This window comes from Phacochoerus africanus, chromosome 11 (assembly GCF_016906955.1).
Source record: "Phacochoerus africanus isolate WHEZ1 chromosome 11, ROS_Pafr_v1, whole genome shotgun sequence".
NCBI classification, from domain to species: Eukaryota; Metazoa; Chordata; class Mammalia; order Artiodactyla; family Suidae; genus Phacochoerus; species Phacochoerus africanus.
Genome location: NC_062554.1, coordinates 16,778,171 through 16,794,719, shown reverse-complemented (window position 1 = coordinate 16,794,719; position 16,549 = coordinate 16,778,171). Strand labels below are relative to the sequence as shown.

Here is a 16,549-nt window from a genome sequence, read left to right as displayed (position 1 = left end):
TTCCCCTTTGTTATGTAAGAAATATCCCAAGATCTAGGAGAGTTGTAACATGTTGTCAATGGTATTTATGGATTTCAGTTAACTTAATCATGTCCATTAAGCTTGCTCAAATTCTTATTTGTTCAAATGCTTTCAATAAATCTCTTTATCTGACACCAGTCAAACTGAGCCCTGAGAGAAGTAATCTGATTAAGGCCTGGTAAAAAATGCCTATTTTAGCAAACACATGTATCTTAAGTTTAGATCCTCAAAGACTGGGAAAATGCTGCGCCAGCCCCTGCTAATTTTTAGGTCTCTTTTTTAGCCATCTTGGATAACATCTATTTTCAAGATGCTTTTTGATTAGTTGACTTTGTAATTATTGAAGTCATAGTCCATAGCCGGTGTACATAGCACTGAAATCTAATTATAGGTGCTAATTATAGGTGTTGTGTCTCTGGACCCAGGTTCTGAGCCCTGTAGTTGCTGTATACAAAAATGAAAAAGCTACTGGTCAGCCCTGGGTTTTGCAATGTCCCGAGTTATCATTTCCCACTCAAGGCAGGCAAGGGATGGACAAACACTTGGCTCTTGGAAAAGCTGGTGCCTCTAGTTAGTCAGCAGAAAATGCTTTGGCCAATGAAGGAGCTGTGAGGAAGGGCAATAGGCCAAGTGGTCATATACTTCAGTTTGGCGCCTAAAGGGAACTGCAAGAAACAGATTGAATTCTATCAGGGAAAAGGCAAGCTTTTTTTTTTTTTAATTGTTTTAAAAATAATTGGAAAATGGAGTTCCCTTGTGGCATATGGGTAAGGACCTGGCATTGTTACCACAGAGCCTTGAGCCACACTCTGGGCATATGGAGGTTCCCAGGCTAGGGTTCAAATCAGAGGTACACCTGCCAGCCTATGCCACAACCACAGCCATGTCAGATCTGAGCTGTGTCTGCAACCTATACCACAGCTCACGGCACACCAGATCCTTAATCCTTAATCCACTAAGCGAGGCCACAACCTCATGCTTCCTAGTCAGATTTGTTTCTGCTGTGCCACAATAAGAACTCCCAGAAAAAGCAAGCTTTTTGTAGGTGAGTTCATTTATCTCCCACAAAGACAATGTTCTTTTTAATCACATCACAGATTTGTTTAGGCTGCAAGTGCAAGTGGTAGATCAGATAAAAACACTGCAGAATGCTTCATCTACCTTTGACCTTAAATTATTCAAGTAGCCGTAGCCATTGATGGTCAACAAGAAGGCAGAAGGTATTTCGCAGAGAAATGCCTAGCCTGAGAGATGGGGGCTCGTGCAGCATTCCCCCTAAGCCCTGAGAGGCAGTGCAGTGCACTGGAAAAATCAGGGCTTTGGCTCTGCCACTTAGTGGTGTGGCCTTAGCCTTGAGTAAGTTACTTGACTTCTGTAAATGACAAAGAGGACTGGCCCAGAGAGAGATGCTCCACATGTCATTGTTTCCTGCTTTACAATGCACCTCCTTACATTCTTTTCTTTTCTTTTTTTTGGCCATGTTAAAAGTTCCCAGGCCAGGGATCAAACCCACACCACAGCAGCAGCTCAAGCCTGTGTGGTAACAATGCCAGGTCCTTACCCATATGCCTCAAGGGAACTCCATTTTCCAATTATTTTTTAAAACATTTAAAAAATATAAACTAAAATATGAATGCAGGAAAACAAATGTATCATTTAGTAAACTATTATAAGTTGTATTTGAGTCAAGAAATAGTGCTTTGCCAGCCATTCCTGAATCTCCTCTCGTCCTCAAAGAAACTGCTATCTTGACTTTCATGGTAATCAAGGAAGTGACACACGTGTGTACATCTCAAGGCACTGGATTTTAGTTTTCCTTGTTAAAAAAAAATTTCATGTGCCTTTTAAATGATTGATAGTCTCTTTCTCTTTCTTTTCCTTAAAATCATCTGTTGAAGAACATACATTGTTTGATAAGCAGTTTCCTCATCTGGATTTTGCTGATTTAATTTGTATTGGTATAGATCTGCATGCTCTTTGGTCAGTTGTGTATTTTGCAAATTAACAGCTAGATATAGAGGCAAGATCAGATTCTGGTTCAATCCCTCTGGCAAGATTAAAGGAAGTGATATATTCTTTTATCAGGAAGTATATAGTGTCTTGCCTCTATGGGGTTTTTTTGGAAGATCTAATTGGCTTTTTTGAATGATTCATGAATCAGGTAGCAGCTCATCTACTAAATAGTGCTTCTTGTCTTTTTTGGGGAATGTTAGCAGCCATTGATGCTCAGTGACGTCCATAATTCAGTGAAGGTTGCAAAATGGTGATATTCTATTTTTTCATTTATGAAACGTATTAGTCAGAATATTTTTGTAAGAACTTCCCCACATCTATTTGTTTATCCAGCGATACGGTTCATATAAGAAAAGAAAGATAAGTGCTTATTTTTTCCATTTGTTTTTTATCAGTTTTCAAGGTAATGAATTGGTTCTTTGTCATCATTTGAAGCTGACTAGTGTTTATAAAGTTTCATTACATTCATGAAATATATATATGCATATATATGTGTGTGTATAATATAATATACTCTGATCTTTACTTTTTTCACTGGTTTTTGTGTATATTTCCAGTAATATTCTACACATATGAAATTATTTATAAATGTTGATGGCTTTTTTTTCACTATTTTGCTATTAAAAACAATGCTATATGGAATACTTTCTTTAATACTGCCTTATATGTGAATATATTTGTGGGATAACTTCCTAGAAGTGGAAATTCTGCTTTAAAAATTTTCATAGAGGAGTTCCCGTGGTGGCGCAGTGGTTAACGAATCCAACTAGGAACCATGAGGTTGTGGGTTCGGTCCCTGCCCTTGCTCAGTGGATTAATGATCCAGCATTGCCGTGAGCTGTGGTGTAGGTTGCAGACGCGGCTCGGATCCTGTGTTGCTGTGGCTCTGGCGTAGGCCAGCAGCTACAGCTCCAATTTGACCCCTAGCCTGGGAACCTCCATATGCCGCGGGAGCGGCCCAAGAAATAGCAAAAAGACAAAACAAACAAACAAACAAACAAAAAAATTAAAAAAAAATTTTCATAGATAATGCCAAATTATCTTCCACAGATTGCATACCAATTATATTGCCATCACCGTATCAGTGATAAGGCATTTAAAAAAAAAAAATGGGTTGCAAGGGGGAACCCAAAAGGATTGGATTTTTTTTAAATTACTCAATGAATTTATTACATTTATAGTTGTACAATGATCATCACAATCCAATTTTATAGGATTTCCATCCCACAACCCCAGTGCATCCCCCCACCCCCCAAACTGTCTCCTCCAGAGACCATAAGTTTTTCAAAGTCTGCACGTCAATATCTGTTCCACAAAGAAGTTAAGTCTGTCCTTTTTTCAGATTCCACGTCAGTGAAAGCATTTGATGTTGGTGTCTCACTGTATGGCCGACTTCACTTAGCATGATAGTTTCTAGGTCCATCCATGTTGTTCCTTTTAATGGCTGAGTAATATTCCATTGTGTATATGTACCACATCTTCTTGATCTGCTCCTCTGTCGATGGACATTTTGGTTGTTTCTGTGCCTTGGCTATTGAAAATAGTGCTGCAGTGAACATCGGAGTACGTATGTCTTTTCGAGTCATGGTTTTCTCTGGATAGATGCCCAGGAGTGGGATTGCTGGGTCAAACAGTAGTTCTGTTTTTAGTTTTCTGAGGAATCTCCATACTGTTTTCCACAGTGGTGGAACCAATTTACAATCCCACCAACAGTGTACTAGGGTTCCTTTTTCTCCACACCCTCTCCAGCACTTATTGTTGTTTTTTTATTACTCAAATGAATTTATCACATCTGTAGTTGTATAATGATCATCACAATCCAATTTCACAGGATTTCCATCCCACAACCCAAGCGCATCCCCCCACCCTCCAAACTGTCTCCTCTGGAGACTATAAGTTTTTCAATGTCTGTGAGTCAGCATCTGTTCTGCAAAGTAGTTCAGTCTGTCCTTTTTTCAGATTCCACATGTCAGTGAAAGCATTTGATGTTGGTGTGTCATTGTATGGCTGACCTCACTTAGCATGATAATCCAGCACTCATTGCTTGTAAACTTTTTTTTTTTGTCTTTTTGCTATTTCTTGGGCCGCTCCCACGGCATATGGAGGTTCCCAGGCTAGGGGTCAAATTGGAGCTGTAGCTGCTGGCCTACGCCAGAGCCACAGCAACATAGGATCCGAGGTGCGTCTGCAACCTACACCACAGCTCAGGGCAACGCCGGATCATTAACCCACTGAGCAAGGCCAGGGATCAAACCCACAACCTCATGGTTCCTAGTCGGATTCGTTAACCACTGCGCCACGACGGGAACTCCTGTTTGTAAACTTTGTGATGATGGCCATTCTGGCTGGTGTAAGGTGGTACCTCATAGTAGTTTTGATTTGCATTTCTCTAATCATGAGTGATGCTGAACATCTTTTCATGTGTTTTTTGGCCATCTGTATGTCTTCTTTGAAGAAGTGTCTGTTTAGATCTTGTGCCCATTTTTTGGTGGGGTTGTTTGTTTTTTTGGTATTGAGCTGCAGGTGTTTATAAATTTTGGAGATTAATCTCTTGTCAGTCGATTCACTTGCAAAGATTTTCTCCCATTCTATGGGTTGTCTTTTTGTATTGTTTAGGGTTTCCTTTGCTGTGCAGAAACTTTGAAGTTTGATTAGGTCACATTTGTTTATTTTTGTTTTTACCATCATTACTATAAGAGGTGGATCTGAGAAGATGTTGCTGTCATTTATGCCAGAGAGTGTTTGGCCTGTTTTCCTCTAAGTTTTATGGTGTCTGGTCTTATACCTAGATCTTTAATCCACTAGGAGTTTATTTTTGTGTATGGTGTTAGGAAGTGTTCTAATTTCATTCTTTTCCATGTGACTGTCCAGTTTGCCCAGCACCACTTATTGAACAAGCTGTCTTTTCTCCATTGTATATTCTTGCCTCCTTTGTCATAGATTAGTTGGCTGTAGGTGCGTGGGTTTAATTCTGGGCTTTCTCTCTTGTTCCACTGATCTATATTTCTGTCTTTGTGCCAGTACCATATGGTTTTGATGATTGTTTTTTTGTAGTATAGTCTGAAGTCCGGGAGCCTGATTCCTCCAGCTCCACTTTTCTTTTTCAGGATGTCTTTGGCTGTTCTGGGTCTTTTGTGCTTCCAAACAAACTTTAAAATATTTTGTTCAAGTTCTGTGAAAAATATCCTTGGTAATTTGATAGGGATTGCATTGAATCTGTAGATTGCCTTGGGCAGTATAGTCATTTTAATAATATTAACTCTTTGAATCCAAGAGCATGGGATGTCTTTCCATCTGTTTGTGTCATCTTTGATTTCTTTCATCAGTGTCTTATAGTTTTCAGAGTAGGTCTTTTGTCTCTTTAGGTAGGTTTACTCCTAGGTATTTTATTCTTTTAGATGTGATGGTAAACAGGATTGCTTCCCTAATTTCTCTTTCTAATCTTTCATTGTTAGTATATAGAAATGCTGTCAATTTCTGTGTATTAAATTTGTATCCAACTTTGCCAAGATCATTGATGAGCTCTAACAATTTTCCGTTAGAGTCTTTAGGATTCTCTAGGTATAGTATCATGTCATCTGCAAATAGTGATAGTTTTACTTCTTCCTTTCCAATTTGGATTCCTTTTACCTCTTCTCTGATTGCTGTGGGTAGGACTTCCAAAACTATGTTGAAGAGTAGTGGTGAGAGCAGACATTCTTGTCTTGTTCCTGATCTCAGCGGGAATTCTTTCAGCTTTTCACCATTGAGAATGATGTTAGCTGTGGGTTTGTCATATATGGCCTTTATTATGTTGAGGCAGGGTCCCCCTATCTGCACTATCTGAAGGGTTTTTGTCAGAAATGTGTGTTGGATTTTGTCAAAGGCTTTTTCTGTGTCTATTGAGAGGATAATATGGTTTTTATTCTTCAGTTTGTTAATGTGGTGTATCATACTGATGGATTTGCAGATATTGAAGAACCCTTGCATCCCTGGGATAAATCCCACTTGATCATGATGTACAATCCTTTTAATGTGTTGTTGGATGTGGTTTGCTAGTATTTTGTTGAGGATTTTTGCATCTCTGTTCATCCGTGAAATTGGCTTGTAGTTTTCTTTTTTTTGTGGTATCTTTGTCTGCTTTTGGTATCAGGGTGATGGTGGCCTCATAAAATGAGTTTGGGAGTATCCCTTCCTCTGTGATTTTTTGAAATAGTTTGAGAAGGAGAGGTGTTAGCTCTTCTCTAAATGTTTGATAGAATTTGTCTGTGAAGCCATCTGGTCCTGGGCTTTTGTTTGTTGAAAGTTTTTTAATCACAGTTTCAACTTCAGTTCTTGTGACTGGTGCATTCATCTTTTCTATTTCATCTTGGCTTAGTCTTGGAAGATTGTACCTTTCTAAGAATTTGTCCATTTCTTCTAGGTTTGCCATTTTATTGGCATGTAGTTGCATATAGTAGTCTCTTATGATCCTTTGTATTTCTGTGATGTCTGTTTTTACTTCTCCTTTTTCATTTCTAATTTTATTGATTTGAGTCCTCTCTCTTTTTTTTGATAAGTCTGGCTAAGGGTTTATCAATTTTGTTGATCTTTTCAAAGAACCAGCTTTTCGTTTCATTTATATTTTCTATGGTTTTCTTTGTTCTATTTCATTGATTTCTGCTCTGATCTTTATGACTTATTTCCTTCTACTAACTTTAGGTCTTGTGTTTTTCTCTCTTGAGCTGCTTTAGATATAAAGTTAGCTTGTTTATTTGAGCATTTTCTTGTTTCCTGAGGTGGGTTTGTATTGCTATAAACTTTCCTCTTAGAACGGCTTTTGCTGCATCCCATAGGTTTTGGAGTGTTGTGTTTTGTTGTCATTTGCTTCTAGGTATTTTTTAATTTCCTCTTTGATTTCTTCAGTTATCCATTGGTTGTTTAGTAGCATGTTGTTTAGTCTCCACATGTTTGTGTTTTTTTGCAGTTTTTTTCTTGTTGATTTCCAGTTGAATAGCCTTGTGGTCAGAAAAGATGCTTGATATGATTTCAGTTTTCTTAAAGTTACTGAGGTTGGATTTGTAGCCCAGGATGTGATCAATCTTAGAGAATGTTCCATGTGCACTTGAGAAGGATGTGTATTCTGTTGCTTTTGGATGGAATGTCCTATAAATATCTATTAAGTCCATCTGGTTTAATGCTTCATTCAGGGCCTGTGTTTCCTTATTGATTTTCTGTCTGGATGATCTGTCCATTGCTGTAAGTGGGGTGTTACAGTCCCCCACTATGATTGTGTTATTGTTGATTTGTCCTCTTAAGGTTGTTAGCAGTTGCCTTATTTTTTAAATTTTTTGTCTTTTTGCCTTTCTAGGGCCACTCCCACGGCACATGGAAATTCCCAGGCTAGGGGTCTAATCAGAGCCATAGCCACTGGCCTACACCAGAGGCACAGCAACGTGGGATCCAAGCTGCATCTGCAACCTACACCACAGCTCATGGCAACATCAGGTCCTTAACCCACTGAGCAAGGCCAGGGATCGAACTTACAACCTCATGGTTCCTAGTTGGATTCATTAACCACTGCTCCATGATGGAAACTCCTAGAAGTTGCCGTATATATTGTGGTGAACCTATGTTGGGTGTGTAGATATTTAAAGTTGTTATATCTTCTTCTAGGATTGATCCTTTGATCACTAGGTAGTGGCCTTCCTTGTCCCTTAAAATATTCTTCATTTTAAAGTCTATTTTGGGGAGTTCCCATTGTGGCACAGTGGTTAACGAATCTGACTAGGAACCATGAGGTTGCGGGTTCGATCCCTGGCCTTGCTCAGTGGATAAAGGATCTGGCATTGCTGTGAGCTGCAGTGTAGGTCACAGACATGGCTTGGATCCTGTGTCACTGTAGCTCTGGCATGGGCCAGTGGCTACAGCTCCAATTAGACCTCTAGCCTGGGAACCTCCATATGCCTCGGGAATGGCCCTAGAAAAGGCAAAAAGACAAAAAGAAAGAAAGGAAAGAAAGAAAGAAAGGAAGGAAGGAAGGAAGGAAGGAAGGAAAAGAAAGAAAGAAAGAAAAAGAAAGAAAGAAAGTCTATTTTGTCTGTTATGAGTATTGCTATTGCACCTTTCTTTTGATTCCCATTAGCATGGAATAGTTTCTTCCATCCTCTTACTTTCAATTTGTATGTGTCCCTAGAAGTGAAGTGGGTCTCTTGAAGACAGCATATATATATGGGTCTTGTTTTTGTATCCATTCAGCCAGTCTGTGTCTTTTGGTTGGGGCATTTAGCCCATTAACATTTAAGATAATTATTGATGGGTATGTTCTTATTGCCACTTTATTAATTGCTTTGGATTTGTTTTTGTTGCTCTTTTTTTTCCCCCTTCTTCTTGTTCTCTCCTCTTGTGGTTTGACGACTATCTTTAGTGTTGTATTTGAGTTGATTTTTCTTGTTTGTGTATCAATTGTAGATTTTTGGCTTGCCGTTATTCTGAAATTTTGATATGAGTCTATATATATATATGAGATTGTTTTAAGTTGTTGGTCTCTTAATTGCAAGTGCATCTCCAGGGTCCTGCATTTGTACCCACCTCTTCTCATGATTTCTGATTTTGGTGGGATAATTGTGCGTGGATGTACGAAATCATCTTTACTGTATATATACCTTTACTGGTGAGCCCTGTCATTTGTGGTATTTTTGTTTCCTGTTGCTGCCTTTTCTTTTCCGCCTAGAGAATTTCCTTTAGTATTTGTTGTAAAGCTGGTTTAGTGTTGCTGAATTCTCTTAGCTTTTGCTTTTCTGTGAAGCTTTTGATTACTCCTTCAAATCTGAATGAGAGCCTTGCTGAGTAAAGTAATCTTGGTTGGAGGTTTTTTCCTTTCATCACGTTAAGTATATCATGCCACTCCCTTCTGGCTTGCAGAGTTTCCACTGAAACATCTGCCAATAACCTTATCGAGGTTCCCTTGTATGTTATTTGTTTCTTTTCCCTAGCTGCTTTCAAGATTTTCTCTTTGTCTTTAATTTTGGTCAGTTTGATTAATATGTATCTCGGGGTGTTCCTCCTTGGGTTTATTTTATATGGTGCTCATTGTGCTTCCTGGATTTGAGTTAGTGGTTCCTTTCCCATGTGAGGGAAGTTTTCAGCTATTATCTCTTGGAATATTTTTTCTGTCCCCTTCTCTCTCTTCTCCTTCTGGCACCCCTATAATATGGATGTTGGTGTGTTTAATGTTATCCCAGAATTCTCTGAGACTCTCTTCATTTGTTTTCAATCTTTTTTCTCTTTTCTGTTCCACATCTGTAATTTCTACTAATCTGTCCTCCACCTCTCTTATTTGTTCTTCTGCCTCCTGTATTCTGCTGTTAGCTGCTTCTAGTGAATTTTTTTCAGTTATTGTATTTTGAATCTCTTCTTGTTTAAGTTTTATATCTTGGAGTTCCCGTCATGGCTCAGTGGTTAACGAATATGACTAGGAACCATGAGGTTGCAGGTTCGATCCCTGGCCTTGCTCAGTGGGTTAAGGATCCAGAGTTGCCGTGAGCTATGGTGTAGGTTGCAGATGTGGCTTGGATCCTACATTGCTGTGGCTCTGGTGTAGGCTTGGCAGCTACAGCTCTGATTAGACCCCTAGCCTGGGAACCTCCATATGCTGCGGGTGCGGCCCTAGAAAAAAAGGCAAAAAGACAAAAAAAAAGTTTTATATCTTGTATATCTTTGGTCAGTGTTTCCTGTCAGTTATCCATCTTTGCCTCCAGTTTATTTCCAATGTCTTGCATCATCTTCAGCATCAACAGTCTAAAGTCTTTTTCCTGGAGGCTGAGAATCTCCTCATCACTTAGCTGATTTTCTGGGGTTTTTTCTTTCTCCCTCATCTGAGTTATATTGTTCTCTGTCTTTTCATTTTTATAGGATTTTGGTGTGGTGACCTTTTATAGAGTTGTAGCCTCTCTTACTTCTGGTGTCTGCCCCCCTTTGGCTGAAGTTGGTACAGGGGCTTGCTGTAGGCTTCCTGATGGGAGGGACTGGTGCCTGCCCACTGGTGGGTGGAACTGATTCCTATCCCTCTGGTGGGTGGGGCTTAGTCTCTGGATGGGATTAGAGGCAGCTGTGTGCCTGGGGGGTCTTTAGGTAGTCTGTTTACTGATGGGCAGGACTGTGATCCCACCTGGATTGTTGTTTGCCCTGGAGCTTCTCAGCACTGACTGATAGGTAGGGCCAGATTTTCCCAAAATGGTCACCTCCAGAGAAAGGCATGCTGCTGAATATTTGAATATTCCTGAGAGTTTAGCTTCCAATGTTCTTCCCTCACAACAAGCCACATTCACCCCTGTTTTCCCAAGGCATCCTCCAAGAACTGCAGTCGGGTTTGACCCAGATTCCTATGAAGACTTTGCTTTGCTCTTTGGCCCAGTGCACATGAAAGTCTGTGTGCACCTTTTAAGACTGGGGTCTCCATTTCCTCCAGTCCTGTGGAGCTCCTGTGCACAAGCCCCACTGGCCTTCAATGCCAGATACTTTGGGGGCTCTTTCTCCCAGTGCCAGATCCCCACATGTGGGAATTTGAGGTGGGGCTCAGAACTCTCACTCCTGCAGGTGAGTCTCTGTGAACCAGTTACTTTCCAGTCTGTGGGGCTTCCCACCCAGGAGGTATGGGGTGCTTATATCACGTAATTGCCCCTCCTACCTTTTGATGTCTTTGTCTTCTGGAGTAGGCTATCTTTTTTAAAGTTTCTGGTCCATTTGGTTGAAGATTGCTCAGCCTTTAGTTGTGAATTTTGTTATTTTTAGGAGAGAAGTTGAGCTCCAGTCCTTCTATTCTGCCATCTTAATCCCATTCTGAGTTCATTTATTTTTTTAAGATGAGACATCATAGAATATTTTTAGGTCTATGGGGATGGTTTTTTATAGTGTGTTCTTTATTGTGTTGATGGGGCTTCTCCCTTGCTCCCTTTCTCCTGGTGGGAAGTAACTCCGCATGAGGTCAGGTGAGACAGGGCACAGCAGACCAGGACACCTCTGAGCTAAGTGTTTTTAAAGCATGTATGTATCTTTCTGTCTCCTAACCTCTTTTGTGTTTTTTCAGCAGTCATAAAACTTCAGTCAACCAGGAGCGCTGAGCCTAGGATTGGATTTTAATAGAGGGAGAAAGATGGGAAAAAGCCATAGTGGAGGTGAGGAACTGGAACTGGGTAAAGAATTACAACTACAGAGCAGATACTTATTTGAAATGTATCTGAAGAATAAAGGGGTAGGTGGAAGCAAACAGAAAATTCTGGTACTGCCAAGTGTGGTAGTGTGGAAAGAACATTGAATTTGATGGCAGGAAACATGCTCCACAGTTATTATCTTGTTTAATTCCCACAGTAAGAAGTATTACTTCTGTTTTATAGATAAGAAAGTAGAGGCTAAAGAGACAACACTCTCTATTTCATAGAATTAAATGAAGGTTAAATGATATAATGTGTGTGATACCATCTATTTGTGTACTTCTTGAGGGTAGTTATCTTAAACCTAGCTCAGTGCCTAGCAATTTGCTGAATACTTTTAATGAATGATAGAACCTAACACTGGGTCTGTCACATAAGTTAACGGTTATCAAGAAATAGTTATTGACTCTTTAAAGACAGAAACTAAAAGAAAAGTTTGGTTGGCCACAATACCACCTTAGATTCTGGTCCCTGGGCATAATCAGTCATCTAATAGGTAAAGCTATGGCTTTCATAATTGACAGTTACCAAATAAATTGATAAAATGAAAATGCTGATTGAGAAAACTATGTAGCTAAAATTTCTCCTTTAGATAAATTTGGATGAAGTGAGTTTTTGTATGTAAATTAAAAAACCTATTCCAACCTCTGTCCATTAAGAGATTGTTACAGTTTAATGAGTAAAGTATATGTAAACTGTTGTTTTTAATTTACCTACAGTATTTACCAAGGAGAACATTTTGAGCTGAATGATAAAAACATTGACATACAAGTTTGGTCTATATAAAGGATAGATTTTGAATTAAATAGCTTATGAAAGGTAACTGTAGATAAGTGGATAAATTACAGAGTAACTGTAGTTAAGTGGATAAATTACAGAGTAACTGTAGAGAAGTGGATAAATTAAAGAGTATATGCAGAAAGGCCAATGATAGGAGACTAAGAGACACCCCTTTTAAAAAGGCAGGCAAATAAGGAGGCAGTCAAGGACAGTAAGAGGGATGATCAGACATACACCTAAGACCTGTGTAAGAAGGAACCCTATCCCAGCACCATGTTTCAGGGAGATTAATGCTTTGGAGTTATCTTCCTCAAGATTTTCTAAACTCTCCTCCAGTTCCTGGGACTAAGGAAGGTATCCTGAGCCTAGATCTGGTCCCACGTGAACCCTGGTCACCAGAATGACTCTTAAAAATTTTAAGTCTCACTTTGGTGCTGGCACAGGTACCATTTCTCTCCTTTGAGGTATCTCTAACCCTCTAACCACTCTTGGTGTGGAACAGATGCTCTGAGGAGCTCTGGGTCTTGTGTCTATGGAATTTCCCTGGTTCCAAAGAGGGGACCATGTCCACTGGCTGAAGTAATATTTTTTTTTCACATAATAGTGTGAGACTAGCTGCCAGAATGGCACTGACATGGTTTTAGGTGATTCTCTCTTTTTTTTTTTTTTTTTTGTCTTTTGACCTTTTAGGGCCACACCTGTGGCATATGGAGGTTCCCAGGCCACGGGTCTAATGGGAACTACTGCTGCTGGCCTATGCCACAGCCACAGCAATGCTAGATCTGAGCCTCATCTGCGACCTACATCATAGCTCACAGCAATGCTGGATCCTTAACCCACTGAGCAAGGCCAGGGATTGAACCCGCAACTTCATGTTTCCTAGTCGGATTTGTTTCCACTCTGCCATGACAGGATCTCTGGTTTTAGGTGATTCTCATATTGGACACAGCATGTATTCAGGATTTTAGGCTACTAAACGATTTACTGTTGGGATTGAGTTGTGTGTGTAGGTCTGTGCATTGGCTCCCACTGGTCTGTGTTCCAACTATGGTACTGTCTCTGATCTGAAGACCCCGAGGCTTGTGAGGATGGTGGCACTGTTCTTAATCCTGTCCACCTCCCACTACTGGCACCAGGGAGGTCACTCTACCCCTCTCTGCAGGTTCTTCACTGTATCAGGACAGGCCCATCTCATCTGAGGCCTTTAAAGACTGTTGCTCTACTATGCCAACTGGATCTTCCAGTCACTGTCCTCTCATTTCCAACTGACAGTGACATTGTGCTCCCCAGATCTGGGCTTAAGCCATGCTGATGGAGGAATGGACATTCTTTGCATAAATGAAACCACTCTTCTTGCTCCACCCATGGGCTTCTTGCCTATTCTTCCAGGGTGTGGCTAAGAGATCACAGTTTAGGAATGCAATAATTGCAGCCTAAAAAATTCAGGAGGAGATATGGTTAGAATATGCATTCTACGTTTATGCTAGAAAAGCCCAAATGCTAAATCTAATATAACCAGAAAATGAAATATTATTCACATTTTCCTGCATACTGTGGATAAGACTTGCATTTCTGGCAATCATCAATGAAGCAGAGTAACATCTGAGAGTTACTGGAAGCCAGTATTCATGGTGGCACAATGAATGCAGCATCATGAGTAAAGATGTAACAAGCATTAAATAAACAATATTAGGGAACTGTAGAGGCAATACCTATATAGTTCAATACAATAGTAACTGCATTGCTACTCTTTAATCATCATGGGACATATGAAATTAGCCAGGAGTGGCACATTTGACAATAAAGAACGTGAAGAGGAGTTCCTGTTGTGGCTCAGTGGTTAACAAACCTGACTAGTATCCATGAGGAGGCAGGTTCCATCTCTGGCCTCACTCAGTGGGTTAAGGATCTGGCGTTGCCATGAGCTGTGGTATAGGTTGCAAACTCGGCTCAGATCCTGTGTCTCTGTGGCTGTGGTGTAGGCCAGCAACTACAGCTCTGATTTGACCCCTAGCCTGGGAACCTCCATATGCCATGGGTGCGGCCCTAAAAAGACAAAAGACAACCAAACAAAATAAAAACAAACAAACATGAAGAGACTATTTCCTTGGCCTGAGAAAGAGATGCTGCCTATAAAGAATTTTCACATGCACTGACTGGGCAATAAATACACACATTTCCTTATCCATCACTCTAAATCTTCACTGACAGACTACCTAACGTGGGACCATTTAGAATCAAGTTGTTGGAGTTCTCTTGTGACGCAGTGGGTTAAGTATCTGGCATTGTTACTGCAGTGGCTTGGGTTGCTGCTCTGGTGCAGCTTTCAGCCCTGGCCTGAGAACTTCCACATGCAGTGGGTGCGGCCAAATAAATAAGTAAATGATTGTTTATATAGGGCTCTGCAAAAATAAAACAAACAAAACAAAAAAAAAAACCAAAAAACAACCCAAAAACCAAAAGCACAAAAAAACCCCCCTGCCCTACAAGCATGCTTGATCAGACTAGGAGAAACCAGAAAACACGATTCTTAAGTACACAGTGACAGAAAGCAGGAAAAGGACACTCATTCAACACTGCTGGTAGGCAACTATATACTGACTCTTTACTCTTAAAAAGTAAGGAAAGTACCTGTACAATAGAGATCTAGGGAGTTCCCTTTGCGGCTCAGCAGTTAATGAACCCAACTAGGACCTGTGAGGATGTGGGTTTGATCCCTGGCCTCGCTCGGTGGGTTAAGGATCTGGCGTTGCCGTGAGCTGTGTTGTGGGTCAAAGATGTGGCTCGGCTCCCACATTGCTGTGGCTGTGGTGTAGGCTGGCTACAGCTCCGATTTTATCCTTAGCTTGGGAACTTACATACGCTGCGGGTGTGTCCCTAAAATAGCAAAAAACCCCACAAACAAACAAAAAAAACAAACCAAAACAAACAAACAAAAACCAACTAATAGAGATCTTGTGGGCAACATCTTAAAGAATCTCATTTAGCATCAATAGTAAGACAACTTGACATTGTGTCTCCCAATGTGATACAACATGAAGCACATGACATAAACCCATGAAATCTCTGCCCAAATCCTGAATCTGACTGAGTGTTTAGAGCTTATTTATGGGAAATCCTGGGGGATAGAGAGACAAGATAATGAACTATAAACAAGCAAATACAAAATCTAGAATGTGAGACATTCTACAAAACAATGGTCTGAGTTTTTCATTAAGCCAATGTGGTGGAAAATAAGAGGTGAAGTTTTAGAAAAAGAGACAAGAGACCCACCGAACACCACAGAGTCACCTTAATGAAATCCTGGTTAAACATCAACACCAATTACAAGGCAATTTAGGGACAAGTAGAAAAGCTTAGGAGTTCCCATCATGGCTCAGTGGTTAATGAATCTGACTAGGAACCATGAGGTTGCGGGTTTGATCCCTGACCTTGCTCAGTGGGTTAAGGATCGGGCGTTCCCGTGAGCTGAGGTGTAGGTTGCAAATGTGGCTCGGATCCCATGTTGCTGTGGCTCTGGTGTAGGCCAGCAGCTATAGCTCTGATTCGACCTCTAGCCTGGGAACCTCCATATGCTGTGGGAGCGGCCCAAGAAATGGCAAAAAGCCAAAAAAAAAAAAAAGAGCTTAAATATGGCCTAAACATTAGATATTATAGAATTACAATTTTTTTTTGTCTTTTTGCCTTTTCTAGGGCCGTTCCCGTGGCATATGGAGGTTCTAGGGGTCTAATCAGAGCTGTAGTCGCCGGCCTGTGCCAGAGCCACAGCAACTCAGGATCTGAGCTGCGTCTGCAAACTTCACCGCAGCTCATGGCAATGCCGGGTCCTTAACCCACTGAGCAAGGCCAGGGATTGAACCTGCAACCCCATGGTTCTCAGTCGGATTCGTTAACCACTGGGCCACAGCGGGAACTCCTAGAATTACTATTTCTTTAATGTGATAATGATATTGTAGTTTTGTACCAAAAAAAGTCCTTATTTTATGAAAACTCATGAAGTATTTAGCGGTAAAATGTCATTTCTGCAGCTTATCTTCAAAAGGTCCAACAAAAACAACTATATTTATCTACAAGCCCACATTAGAAACAAATACATCCATACATAAAAGATAAAACATTGAAAGTGGGAATTCCTGCTGTAGTGCAGTGGGTTAAGAATCTGACTGCAGCTGCTTGGGTTGCTGTGGAGACGCAGGATCCCCTGCCTGGCGCAGTGGGTTAAAGGATCCTGATTCAATCCCCGGCCCAGGAACATCCGAGTCCTTCAGGTGTGGGCCATAAAACAACAAAAAAAATAAAAATACATGATTGAATCGAGGTAGTATGTACAGATGCTATCTCATGAGTATCATTCCTTCAGATTTTTTGTTTGTAAATTTTCAAAATAAAAAGCAGGGGAAGGAGAGAAAGCCAGGAGAGAAGGTAAAGAAGGTAGGTGTAATGCATCAACAGCCCAAACAGAAAGATCAGCACTAAATAGGAGGTGTCGTCATTTGCTGAGATTAGAGAAGTTGTGGGGGAGTAGATACAGAGAAGTGGGGAGGTAGGGAATGCCAGGTGAGTTC

At 40.5% G+C, this 16,549-nt stretch overlaps 1 protein-coding gene across 1 annotated transcript in view; it reads left to right on the top strand.

The window, feature by feature from the left end:
• PRCP (prolylcarboxypeptidase) overlaps positions 1–16,549 on the top strand; it is a 130,142-nt gene that overhangs the window by 20,281 nt on the left and 93,312 nt on the right. The gene's annotated exons all lie outside the window — the stretch shown is intronic.